This window comes from Theropithecus gelada, chromosome 8 (assembly GCF_003255815.1).
Source record: "Theropithecus gelada isolate Dixy chromosome 8, Tgel_1.0, whole genome shotgun sequence".
Classification (NCBI taxonomy): domain Eukaryota; kingdom Metazoa; phylum Chordata; class Mammalia; order Primates; family Cercopithecidae; genus Theropithecus; species Theropithecus gelada.
The window spans coordinates 21,497,509-21,510,714 of record NC_037676.1 but is presented as its reverse complement, the minus strand read 5'-3'; the positions used below and the strand labels follow the sequence as shown (position 1 = coordinate 21,510,714).

General features: G+C 50.1%; 1 protein-coding gene and 1 long non-coding RNA gene across 3 annotated transcripts in view; one reads left to right on the top strand and one right to left on the bottom strand.

The window, feature by feature from the left end:
- The window catches only part of PEBP4 (phosphatidylethanolamine binding protein 4), a 225,777-nt gene that overhangs the window by 51,425 nt on the left and 161,146 nt on the right, over nucleotides 1-13,206 (top strand). The window lies entirely within an intron of this gene.
- Nucleotides 2,012-12,018, bottom strand: LOC112630058. The gene is made up of 4 exons (XR_003120803.1): nucleotides 11,842-12,018; nucleotides 9,430-9,507; nucleotides 2,791-6,057; nucleotides 2,012-2,359 (listed from the first exon to the last, which is right to left on the bottom strand). It is a non-coding gene; the product is annotated as an uncharacterized LOC112630058 (long non-coding RNA).

Below are 13,206 nucleotides of genomic sequence, written 5' to 3'. Positions count from 1 at the left end.
TCTTCCAGGTAACATCTGGTGGTGCTCAGCGGCTTGCTCAGAAGCCTCAATATCGCTTGGCTCAACCAAAAATAAATTGGAAAAGAAAATTGAACATTGCATCAATTTGGAGCAAGTTTATAAATTCTGCAGCTAAGCAATACCAATAGAAAATGATAGATGGTCACCGAGCAGGGCATCCCTGCAGTGATGTATAGTCACATTAGCTGAAATACCGTATTACATGATTCTGCTTTATTACCAGTGTTGGTGGCAGACAGAAAAACAGATTACACTTGAGTTCAAATCGATAGGAACTTTATTTACCGGCCTTTTAAAAACATATTTCTGCACTTTATAAAAACATACGGTAGATGCTATTGATAGAGTTTGTCTGCTTCTTAAAAAGCAATTTGCCCAAAACGAGGCTTTTAAGCTGTAATTTATGGCATTACCTTTTACCTCCTTTAAGGGTTCTGTTTGCCTGGCTGTGCTTTGACGACTTCCTTAGACTTCTCTTGCCTTTAATTTTTCTCTCCCATTTACCATCTCCCTAAACTCTGAGCTCCCCGGAGCCTTAGAGCAGAAAGGAGGACAGGGTAGCATCTTCCGATGGAGACTGGGGTCTCTTCGCAAAGCTCAGCTTCCACCTTCCTCTTCTCAGCCCCTGCATTGCTCTGGATTTTGAGGGCGCTCAGATGGCCCAGCCTCTGCCTCCTGCTGTTTCTCACTCCCATGGTCTTCTTTTCCTCCTTTTCTCAGCTCCAAAATGGAGCTCATGTCCGGCTCCCAAGCTCTTATTTCAACAAATCCTGTGTGGTAGGAAAATTATCCCCATTTTATAACTGTGCAAACTCAGGCTATCAGAAGTCAAACCCAGGTCTTTTGACTCCAAATGAAATCAAGTCGTTTTCGAGGTTTGAAGATTGCGGCCGGCAGTAAGCCTGGTGCTATGGGAATGCGGAGAGCTTATGATCCACTTGAGAAAGACAAAACAAACATACTTTTGAATAAACTACTTCTCAGTGGTTAAATCACATAGTGACTGAGCATATGGGAGTTTTACAAAGCCTGGAAGGCTTCCTGGAGGAATAAGCCTGTGGCCAGGATTAGCCCTGGGTTAGCCAGGAAAGGGGAGAGATGGGAGCTCCCAGCAGGGGGAATAAGGTGTAAGAATCCTGAGCCCAGCACTTCCTGACATGAAGTAAGAGAAGGCCTGGTGGCATGCTGGACAGAAGTGAGGAACCAGCCAGCTGGACACAAGGGCCTAGTGGCGGAGGCCCAGAACGCTGAGATTTGATCGGGACAGAGCGAGGCATTGCAGTTTTCTGGGCACAGGAATAGCATGAAATTAATGGTTTAGGAAGATGATATCATAGTGATGTGTGAGATCCTGGTTGGAAATCTGATCTGGGGATGTAGTACCAGTGCCCCTGAGCAAACCGGTGTGGCCCGGCCCAGGAGGGCTCCAGGAGCCTGGCCAGAGACAGGCAGAAGCCATGGCCACCTCCCTTACAAGCCCCACCCTCATAGCAGGGGCCAAGACTGAGGGTTCTCCTGTGGCCGGTCCTTTTAGAACTGGATGGGTTGGGGCCAGGCACGATGGCTCACGCCTGTAATCCCAGCACTTTGGGAGGCTGAGACAGGCGGATCACTTGAGGTCAGGAGTTTGAGACCCGCCTGGCAAACATGCTGAAACCCCATCTCTACTAAAAATACAAAAATTAGCTGGGCTTGGTGGCATGCGCCTGTAATTCCAGCTACTCAGAAAGCTGAGGTAGGAGAATTGCTTGAACCTGGGAGGTGGAGGTTGCGGTGAACTGAGATCACACCACTGTACTCCAGCCTGGGCAACAGAGTGAGACTGTCTCAAAAAAAAAAAAAAAAAGAAGAAGAAGAAGAAGTGGGTGGGTTGGCCAAACATCCTAGGTTGGTCCTGCATCCAAGAAGTTATGTCCTAAAGAAGATGTGTGGAGTCCCCTGCAGGACACGGCAGGGAAGACAATTAACTGGAAATAAGTAGAAAGCAATTAAAATGAGAGCACTCACTCCCCTTTTATTGTCATTGTTGTTGTTATTAAATTATTTTGAGTTAGCAGGTGTACAGATAAGGGTCACAGTGAAAAATTAACCTCCTCCCACTCAGTTATCTACCGAAGCAGCTCCTGTTCCCAGCGTGTGTGTGCGCGCACATGCATTTGTCTTCTCCAGAGATACTTCAGAGGGTTTCTTTTTAAAGAGAATAAACTAAAAAGTGCTAGAGAACATCATAAAACTTCATTTGGTAAATACATACTTTGAGATGGTCTTGCTCTGTCACCAAGGCTGGCAAATGTGATCATGGCTCACTGCAGCCTCGACCTCCTGGGCTCAAGCGATCCTCCTGCCTCAGCCTCTCTAGTAGCTGGGACTACAGGCGCATACCACCACACACGGCTAATGTTTAAAGGTTTTATGGAAATGGAGTTTTTCCATGTTGCCCAGGCTGGTCTCAAACTCCTGGGCTCAAGTGATCCTCCCACGTTGGCCTTCTAAAGTGCTGGGATTACAGGCATGGACCACCACCCCATCTTATTTGCTAAATATTATAAAAATATGCTAGGAATGGCTGGGCGTGGTGGCTCATGCCTGTAATCCCAGCACTTTGGGAGGCCGAGGTGGGCGGATCACCTGAGGACAGGAGTTTGAGACTAGCCTGACCAACATGGTGAAACCCCATCTCTACTAAAATTACAAAAATTAGCTGGGCGTAGTAGCGAGCACCTGTAATCCCAGCTACTCGGGAGGCTGAGGCAGGAGAATCGCTTGAACCCAGGAGGTGCAGGTTGTAGTGAGCCGAGATCGCTCGATTGCACGCCACCTGAGCAACAAGAGCGAAACTCTGTCTCAAAAAAAAATTATATATATAGAAATACACACACACACACACACACACACACACGGAATGTCCTCAAGGCCCAGTAACTTGGGAGGATTAAAAAAAATTAAATACAAGCCATAAGGAGAAAAATAAGGAGAGATGAGTCACAATTAGACTAACAGTCCCACCCCCTCCCCTACATCCTGCAACTTCATTTTCTGACTTGAGCAGCGTGCTGCCCCACCCTGGGGTGATCCCTGGACCTCCTCAAATCCCTCTGACCTTACCCAGGAGATCCCTGCCACAGTAGACAGTGCTGCTAACTGCTCCCTCAACCACCCACCTCTGCCCCTAACTGAGAACTCCCCACCTTCTGGGCAATGTGCCCAGTTACCAGCTGCCAGCCAGGTGGGCCACCCCACCTCAGGTCCCTGTCACTGTCCCTGTTGCTGCCGTGTGAGGAGTGGGGGCATGCCACGTGCACCAGAGCTGTCAGTGCACTTGCTGGGCCACTGCTCTGGGGCAGCAGGCTGTTTGGGGGCTACAGCCTTACCCCGAAGGGCTGCAAATGGCAGGGTACTGCGTGGCTCCAAACTGAAAGAGGTTACACCTCTCCCTGCCTCTGCACGCCGGCCTTGACCTGGACTTGACACGTGCTGAATGCTTTATATACAATTCCATTTAGCCCACGCCTGCATGAGACAGACATTGTTTGCAGCTGCATTTTAAAGATAAGAAAGTCTAGACTCGGGAATTTAAGAAGCTCTCAAGGTCCCACAGCTGCTAACTGACAAGACGATGGGATGTATCACACGCTGCCGGGTCAGATTCAATGGCTGTGAGCTGTGTTGAATTTCCTCTTGACCAGTGTGGATGGAAGAGTTGCCTTTTGGCTCTTCCAGAAATGTGCCGTGTTTCTGAACTCCATGGTTGGTGGCCGCTTCCGATCACTTCTGTCTTGCCTGTCTGTAAAGTGCAGAAATAGACCCTGAACGCCTGTGGGAAGAAACGCTTACTCATTTGACAGTCCTAGCACCGAACAGATCGTTATTCTGGAGCAGGGAGTCAGTATTTGTCTAGTAAGGGTTTCATTGTTGAAGAAATGATTGATGAGTGAGCAAGTGACTGAATAAATGAATCAACAGGTGAGTACGACTTCCCTCCTTAACCTGTAATTCCATGTTAGTCACAGGAGAGAAGTGAGCCTGTCTCCTGCAAAAGGATGCATAAGTCAACCCTGCAGGTGGTCTGTGACTATGAAGCCAGGAGGCCGGCTCTTGGAGTGGCCTGTAAGCTGATACGAAAGCAATTCCCAAACTCAGGTGTTCCCCTACTCTTGCACACAGACGGTGTGCCTGGGACACAGAGCTGGCTTCCCAAGAGGACCCAGTGAATACCCACAGGGCGTATTCATCTGTATGCGTAAGTCCTGACTTCTTTCAGAAGTTCACTGGAGACCTTGGGCAGGGTAGCTTCACTAGCAACAGTGCTGAGGAAGCCAGGAAGTGGAGACGATGTCCATAGACTGTCTCCTGTGTCCATCTAAGCTGGGCATCTTCTGAGGCTTTTTCACGCTGAAACTGAAGAGCACAGCTCCTTTGCTTCAGGCAGAAGGCGAGTGCCAGCTCCCTCACAGACTCCAGAGGACTCACAGTTGCATCGTGTGCCTGGTGCTGGGGACCAGCAGCAGGTGTAACCCAGCTTGGCAGTCATAGCAGCGAAAGGCCAGTGCCAGCCTGCTTCTTGTGCTTGGTCGTGGAGGGAAAGGGCGGGTGCTGGAGTCAGCCAGACCTGGGGTTGAATTCTGGGTCAGCCCCGTACTATCTGTGTGACTCTGAACAAGTCATCTAACCTCCTGAGCCTCCGTTTCTTCATGCGTAAAAGGAGGAAATAAGAGAAACCATCTCATGAATGTTGGAGAATTTAGATGAGATGAATTATGTGAATTCCTCGGCACTATAAGCTCTCAATAAACAAGGGCTCTCTTTGTGAACTGGCATCAAGCAAGGATGGTGTACATATCCTGGGGCCGGGTAATACTCATTTTCAGTATTATCACGGTCTTTCCTTGCATTGCATTGAATGCACCACTGGGTCAAAAAGATTCTCTTCTTACTGCCTACAGGTGTCCACTTCATTTGGGGAGAGTGCAGTGAACTCTGTTAGATGTAAGCGGATAGTTATCTCACAGTAAGTGCTGCTGTGATTCCGGATGGAGATAACACCACAGGGTGAGGCTTTTCTGGAAGAGGTGAGCTTGGCCATACTTTGAAGGATGGGCGGGACTTGAATGAGCAGAGATTAAAGGAGAAAGCTTTTTCAGGTGAGATAAAGGGAATAAGACAGATCCCAGACTGGGAGGCAAACATTCACATTGGAGGATGCAGTGAAATTAAGGAGAGGACATTGGGAGAAGAGAGAGAGGATGTCGAATTGAACTTATCAGGTGAAGGCTGGAGACAAGGAAGCAAATGCTCAGGGAGGATCAAAGGAAGTCAGAAAGCAACCCAGGCTGGGGGAAATGGCCCTTTGTCAACGGTGTGGATGCCGCCTTTGGAAGAGGTTCTTTCTTCTCCCTTTCCGCCTCCTGGTGTTCTCAAGTCCTGTGCTGAGTGAGTCTTGTCAACCAGCTCTTCCCTGATTAACTCTCCTCCCGGAGCCTTAAGTCACGATCTGCACTTGCTTCTCCGTAATAGCCAGTGAACCCTGCCATCCCACTAGGAGAGGAGAATGCACATCCTGACATTCTAATAGGCTCAGCAGCGAAGACAGTGCTATCATCGTGGTGGTGACAGCAGGCTCCAAGCCCTGCCAGGTAGTTTTTGCAACTTTCTAGTCTTCCTTGTCTTATTAATTAGGAGAGTCTATCTCACAGATTTGGGGCTATAAATCTCAGATAACAGCTCTTCAACCTTCATAACTGCTTCTAACTAGGTGGTGGAACCAGGTGCATTTCATCTTCATTTTAAAGAGGACCCTGTGTCTGCGACCTGTGTGGGAGCTCTCTCTGCAGGACGGGAGCAAGAGGAGCTACTGGTGATGGCAGGCAGCGGGACATTTTCTACGTGGCTCTTCACTGGCCTCCAAAATTGCCAACTCTTCAGCCCTTAAGTCAAGATGCATCAACTCCAGCCCCTTTCCTGGCTCCCTTCTCAGGTTGGGGGACACATATCTGGGCATCAGAAGCCTTTGCACTCCAGCATAAATATGTGTGAGCCCTGGAGTGGAGAATTGGTGAAATCAGCTGATGGTGGAGTTGTACCCCACTCTTTTTGTATCCCCCGCAAATAGTATACAGTAATCAAAATTTAAGCCACCCGAGATGAAATAATTGCTTAACAATCATATAAGACAAAATGATTCAACAAATGACAACGAGGCCCTGTGATATACAGAACAGATGCATTCAGTGTACCATATTATAATGCGCTAATACAAGATTGACAGCACAATAATAGGAGTGAGCAGCAACTCAGCCTATAATTCCAAACCAAATGTGAGGCTGTCCACAGAACTCAAATCCTAGCAGGCTGCAAAATTAGAGGTAACACCACGCAAGGTTCAAGACGACTCATTAGCAGGTTGGCAGAGTGTTTCAGGAGCAAATTTGTCTGTCGAAGGAACTAATTTTGTGCCATCTTCAGCTCAACTTTTTTTTTTTTTTAAGTATGCGGATACAACCTTCTCTGGAGAGGGATGTGGGGCTGGGAGGTTGAGATCTGGCCACAGCCCCTTGGGGCACAGGGAGGTCAGGTCCCTGGTGTGGGTTTTTGAGTGGATTTGAGTATTGGCAGAGTGATTTGAGTGTGTTAATGGGTGGTACAAAGCAGTGGTGATGTGGTAAACACTATTCAGGTTGATCTCAGCGTGAGAAACTGATGGGACTTTCTGCTGGCTCCTTGGGACTGTTCTCACATCAGAAAGTGTTTGGATCAAGGATATAATGAAGGATAATTGTGATAAGCGTCCTTCCAGGTCCGAATTTCTGAACCTTTAAACATAATCTCTGCTTTGTATAGATGCCCCTATTGTTTTGATGGTGTCTGGGATTTGTTTTAATCAGGTGTGGGAAGACATGTAGACACAGAAATGGCTCTCATGAAGGAGGAAGTTTTATACTCGCAGATCCCAAGAGGCGGGGGGTATGGCTTGCAGGGCCACATGGGGGATGCCCCAGGCTCGGTTGGGAGGCAGAGTGAACCAGGGGAAAACCTGAGTAGGAGTCTTGATCGTGGGAGGAACAGGTGGGGTAGGGTGAGCAGGCTTAGGGGTTGGCTAGTGTGAATCACTTCAACAGGCTCTGGGTATAAGGACTGTTCCCAGTTGTCTAGTACCCACCCTGGGGTAGTTTGGGCAGGTGGATAGTGGCCTGGAGTGTAAAAATCTGATAGAGGAGGTGGTTTGGTAGTATGGACACTGGACTGGTTGGTTTTCACAAGCAAATGGTGCTCAGAGGAGTTTACTATCTCTAGGAATTAGCCCTGGGAGGGGCAGTGCCTCCAGGATCAGTGAGGCCCCAAAATGTCAAAGCACAAACATTACAGAATAAAAAGACACGATTAATACCCCTTCATAGTTTCACATCTGCGGCTGCTTTCTTTCCTAGAGCTGTGGTCCCTTTTCTGCCAGTTTGAGACCTCCCTCTGTTCATGATCAAAATAGGGCATGGTAGCATCACCATGTGTGCATGACAGAAAGTCATGGTACATTCTCCACACCACCCCAAATCCTGAATCTGTGCGGTCAAGAGGGAAAAGCACCCACCTCCCTTCACCTGGGACCCCCTGCTGGCTCCTCCCACCTCTGCTCAGTCCAGGGCTGCCTGGGTGTGGCCGGCACTGCCTGGGTCACTGGTGCTGATGCTGCACGCTTTCCTAGAGTTTGACTAAGACGCCCTATGTCCCCAGTTCTGCCAATAACAGGCTGTGGGCCCTGGCTAGGTTGCTGTGATTTCCTGTGTCCCCATTTCCTTCCCTGAAAAGTGATAGGATGGATCCCAGTTCTAAATGCTTATTTTCTCTGCAAAATTGGGGAAAGGATAGGGAGAAGCAAGAAAAAGGTGAATGAGATGGAGGGTCGGGGTGTTCTCTAATCTTTACAGAAAACCAGTGACGGCCACATGTTGGAGAAGCCTCCCAGGTCTCATTGACAACCCCTTCCTCATCCGCCCCATTGAGCCAAGAAGCTCGCAGGGATGGCAGTGATTCAGTGCCTACGAGGTAGCCAGGCTTCCACGCTCGTTACCTTGTGTAATTCTTACAACAGCCCAAGGACAGAGTCGCCACTCTCAGCACCATTTTACTGCTGGGGAAACTGAGGTGTGGAGAGGTTAAGTCAATAGTCCCCACTTGCTCACGGCCACACAAGTAGTGGAGCCTGGCCTCCCACCCCACAGTTTCATCCCTAATTGCTGTATGCTACTGCCTCCCTCTGTGGCAGGCAGGATCATCCACGTAGGACTGGATGGCTTGAGTGTGATCCACGCTGCAATAGAGATTCATCCCAGGAGGAGTTTTTCCAAAGAGGGAGGGTGACCCCCAAAGGAGAAGCATTGCCCCATGGGGAGAACGTTATTTGGAACTTAAGTGGTTTCCACTAATTTCTTCTCTTAACAAGTATTTTGTGTCTGTTAGATAGCTGGCATGGCTCTAGGCACTGGGGACCTACAACTGTGAATGAGATGGTCCCAGTCCTGCACTCAGGAAGTTTTCAGCCTGGCAGAGCACGACAGACACGAGAAAAGGGAACAGATAAATATAGTAGCTGCAGGAAGCCCAAGTCTGAGGGGCTCTGGCCTGTCTGCATCCAGGTCTGCAAGTTGGCCAACCTTGGACACTTGCAAAGGCACAAGTCCTTGTAGGTGATAGGAAGGTCACAGAAGTCAAAAAAGAGGGTGAGAGGCACCCCCAAATGAGCAACTACCGCCCTTAGGCTGGATGGAGAAAGGGAGGATGTGGGGTTTGGAGAGTCCAGGAGCTGGGGCATCCCTGGGGACACTGGAGCCCTGTGGGGCCCCATGCACACAGTCAAGGCCACAGTCACTGTTGGACGCCAAGAGGGAGAGGTAGGACTATCCCAGCTTCTTCCTCCCTCCTGCCCTTTAATTTCCCACCAGTGCCTCTATATGACTCAACCCAAACTAAATCCAGAGGACCCAGGAAGCCTGGAAAGTACAGCCATGGGGGTTAGTCCCCACCCCTCCCCCAGGCAGAGCAGAGCAGGAAGGGCTATGGGACCTGGCAAGGGCAAGCGGGCCCAGGCCCTGGCCCTGGCCCCGTGCTTCCCCTTCTTTGGTGACTGCATCAAGGTCTTGAGGTCTATAGAAACTCCTGGTGGGCAGGAGAACCAGTGGCTTTAAGCAGAGTCTGGGTCTAGGCTGCCCCTGCTAGAGCACCAGTGGCCCCTCCCCACCCTCACTGGTCCACCTGGGCCACTCCACGTCCATCTCTGCATGGCCAAAAGAAGACTGAAGAATGGGGAGGAAGGTATGGGGAAGGGCAAGTAGGGAGAGCACCTGGCGGGGAGGAGAGCACAGGCAACCTGGAGCTGTCCCCAGAGCCCACATGGACCTGCCGCAGCACAGCAGGCACCTGCTCGGTGAAGGGATGGAGATCCGGTTCAGGAAGGGCCTTAGCATCAGAAACAAAACACATACACTGACAGCTGCCCTGAAAGAGAAGTCAATGTGAATGTAAAGCAGGTGATCGCTGCCTCAGGAGCAGTTTTGAACAAGTTTTTCTTTTAAAACCCCAGGGCGGCCATCTACAGCCCCCATCTGCATCTTCCTGCTGAAATAATAATACGTCACATTTATAGAGCACTTTGAGCTTCTCAAAGCAAGTTCTAATGTCATTTGACCCTCACAAAAGCCCTGTGAAGTAAATGGCAGGGACGGGAGTTGAGGTGGCTAAGGTCACATGGGCACCCACTGAAGAGGTGGGGCCCACTCAGGGCTGATGTCTCGTCTTCTAGCTGAGTCTTTCCCAGACTCCAGTGCCTGTGCTTTGTTACCCCTCCCCATCATCCACCGCCTTCAGGGTCCTGGCCCCAGGCAGAGCCCCAGGCTGCTCACTCCTCCCCATCCCCTTGCTCAGGCCCGACTTTGGGTAGAGCTATTCCCACTTGAAGCCAAACTTGGATGCATGTGGCAATCTGCTTTTCAGTCTGAGAGATCAAAAGGAACAATATTTTCAGCTGCAGAGACAACCACCACAACAAAAATGGTGCTTAACACGCTTTTCCCAAATGCAACGTACCCCTTTGTGTGCCGTAGAATCGTACCATATTTTGCCATGAAATAAACACACCAGAAAATTTTTTTCTTCTGTGGAAGAGGATGAAGAAATTTGGGTAATTAAAACTCCCATCGATCAATGCTTAGATCTCAGAGATAATTGCATTGCTTCTGCAGATGTTTGTTGAATCATGCAGTTTTGTTTTCAAGCGTGTGTGTGCCTCAAGGCCTGAAATCACATCTCCCCCAGTGTGAAGCACCCCTAGGCAGGCTCCCTGTCCTCCCCGACCCTTGTGGCATAACGTGGTGAGAATAGCCGGGTGGTAGTCCTGGCTCTGCCTCAAATTCGCTATGTGGGAATGAGCCTGTGATCTAGCCTATCTGGACCTCAGTTGCTTCTGTAGATTGAAGAGCTGGAGTTGGAAAATCTCAAGGTTCTGTCCCTCTTTTGATGTTTCTTGGAGTCAACATTCCTTTTGAGGGTGTTCATCTCTCCCCACTGGCTTGAAATCTCATCTCTGCTACTCACCAATTCATGTGTTCATGAGACGTTTACTGAGTGCCCTTTTTTGGGCAAGTCCCATTGTGAGGCTTGAAAGTACAAGGGTGACTAAGATATAGTTCCTACCTCTGGGGCACTCACGGCCTGGTGGGATAGGCAGCCCAGAAGCAGACATGTCACAATACAATATATTGAACGCCGTTCTCTCAACATTGAGATCGTAGAGGCCACGCTCTCATTCTATGAACTCACACACATCAGTTAAACCTCTGCGTCTGGTCTTTATCGTCACCTGGGGATGTTTGCTTCCCTTCCTAGCTGAGATCTATTCACTGTGAGTGGGCTCTGAGAGTAAGATTATGTTAGAGCAGAGTAAAGCATTTCCCATAGGGAAGGGCTTGTCCTCTCTTTCTGCCTCAAAAGAGATGGAGGAACACAGAGGAGATACCACCGGCCCCATAGCCACACTAAGCTGGGAACAAGAACTATAACTTTTAGCTCATCCCCCTACCCGGTGCTCTGTGATAAGAAACCAGCCCGACATCATTCCAGACGCCCTCTTCCAGCCTCCAGGCTCTGCCCATGGTGGCTTCACTGTGATGACAGTTAAAATGCAAGAATACTTTCAAAAGGAGGGCTGTTTCCCCTCGGCATCTAGCTTGGCCTAGACATTCAGTTTGCTCTCTGTTCCCTGAGCTCCAAGCCTCCTCTCTGATGAAGCCAGGGAATGCACCCCTGTTTGGAGATCCTGTGCTCTGCTGACTTGCTCAGGCTGGCCAGGAGCAAAGAGCCCGAGTGAGCAGCCCAGAGGAAGGAAGCCAGGGGACCCGAACCCAGGGGTGTCAGGCCCGGAGAGGGAAGCCCTCCCCACCTGTCTGCGCTTTGTGATTAGATGTGAGCAACGGGGTAACTCACAGGCAGCGATCTCACTCACTTGGTGAGTCAGGTAAACTGACAGAAAAGTGAGAAAGTGCCACCTGGAAACCCGAGGCCACTGCCACACGGCCGGGTGCTGCCCCCTCTCAGAGCCCTCTCCCTGAGCATGCACTGACCCTCCACCCTCTCCCACAGAGCCCATGCTGGTCTGATCTGCAGGATGTGTTTTCCGTAGAGGCCCCCAAATACCATCTTACCATGCCAGTCCCCTACTATATTCTCTAACCTTAAATTCCAGGGATTCCGCCCCTCCCTCCCTCCCTCCCTCTCCATGCTTACCCTCCACCCACTTTCTCCCAGGAGCTGCTCCTGTACCTGGAGTAGATTCACCTGCAAACACTCAGCTTGCAGGAGCACAGCAGACTGGGGAGTTTCCTTTCCCAGCCAAGCTGAGTTTGGAGGGGGGTGTGGGAGGAGATGGGGAGGGCTGGGGACACAGTTTGAGTCTCTAAAGGAGGACTGCATTGCCTTCTTCCCTGCCTCCTAGTTACAGATGAGAAGGTAACCAACCTCGTGTGTGTGTGTGTGTGTGTGTGTGTGTGTGTGTGTGCAGTGTATGGATGCACAGAGGGCCCCTCCATGGTGGGGCGCGGAGCCGTTCTCTCACCCTGCAGCTTTCTGCCTCTCCCTCCACCCTCCCCCGACTCCCTGCGTCCCACACTGCAGGTGTCTCTGAGGCAGTGTTTATGTAAGCAGCTCATGTTCTGCCGAGCGACAGCGAGAAGCTGTTGTCAATTTGAGGAAAGCCCCCGGCTGCCCACATGTGTGGTTGTCCCCGTGGGTTTCATAACAAGAGGGGGAGGTGGGGTGGTGGGCCCCTGGGGTGAGGGCGGCTGGTCTCGGCCCAGCCCAGGAGCTTCCTCCCTGCTGCCACCAGTGCGCCGACTATTTGCAAGCTGCTGGCCTTACCTCCTCTCCTCCTGGCTAGTGTTTTGGCTACGGAGAGACACAGTCAGTGCCTCCTGGCTCTGGCTGGCCCTGCCCAGGAATGTAGTACTTGGGTCGTGCTGGGCTACTGGAGTCAGGGCAAAGAACCTGACATTTTGAAGGCATGAAAGTCCTAAGGACCTGCCAACCAACCCAGCAGGTTGGTTTGATTCTGACCTCAGAATCAAAACATGGACCCCAGGTTTTGATTCACAATAAGGACATGTAGCCCCATCATCTTTCTATTCCAAAGTCAGCTGTCCTCACCCGGACAACTGAGGACAGGGAGAGAGTGGACAGAAAGGGCTCTGAGCCACCCAGACAGTGGAAATGGCTGGGACACCTTATTCCTGAGGCTGAGGGCTCAGTTTGAGGATTCCCATTTAGCACAGCCTGGTTTAAGGAGGAGAGAAAAGACCAAAACATGGTGTCCACTTGATATGTTTATAAGGGCGGAATAAACTCCCTGAAACCCAAATCCTAATTCAAATAGCTAATATATATGGATGGAGTGCTTTTCTGATCCAATCATCATGCTATGAAATGTATATTTCAGTCCTGGCAAAGACTTAATGAAGGAGGCACTATTAGCTTCATTTTAAAGATAAGGGTCCAAGGCCCAGAGAGGTTGAATAACTAGTCCAGCCTCACGCAGCAGTTAAAGGAGAGGTTCTCCTCAAAACTTGGAGTTTTCCTTTCTACTCTGAACATTAACAGAAATGTGTTTACATTTTCTGGCTAACCAAGCCAGATTTTGGCTTTGCTCCA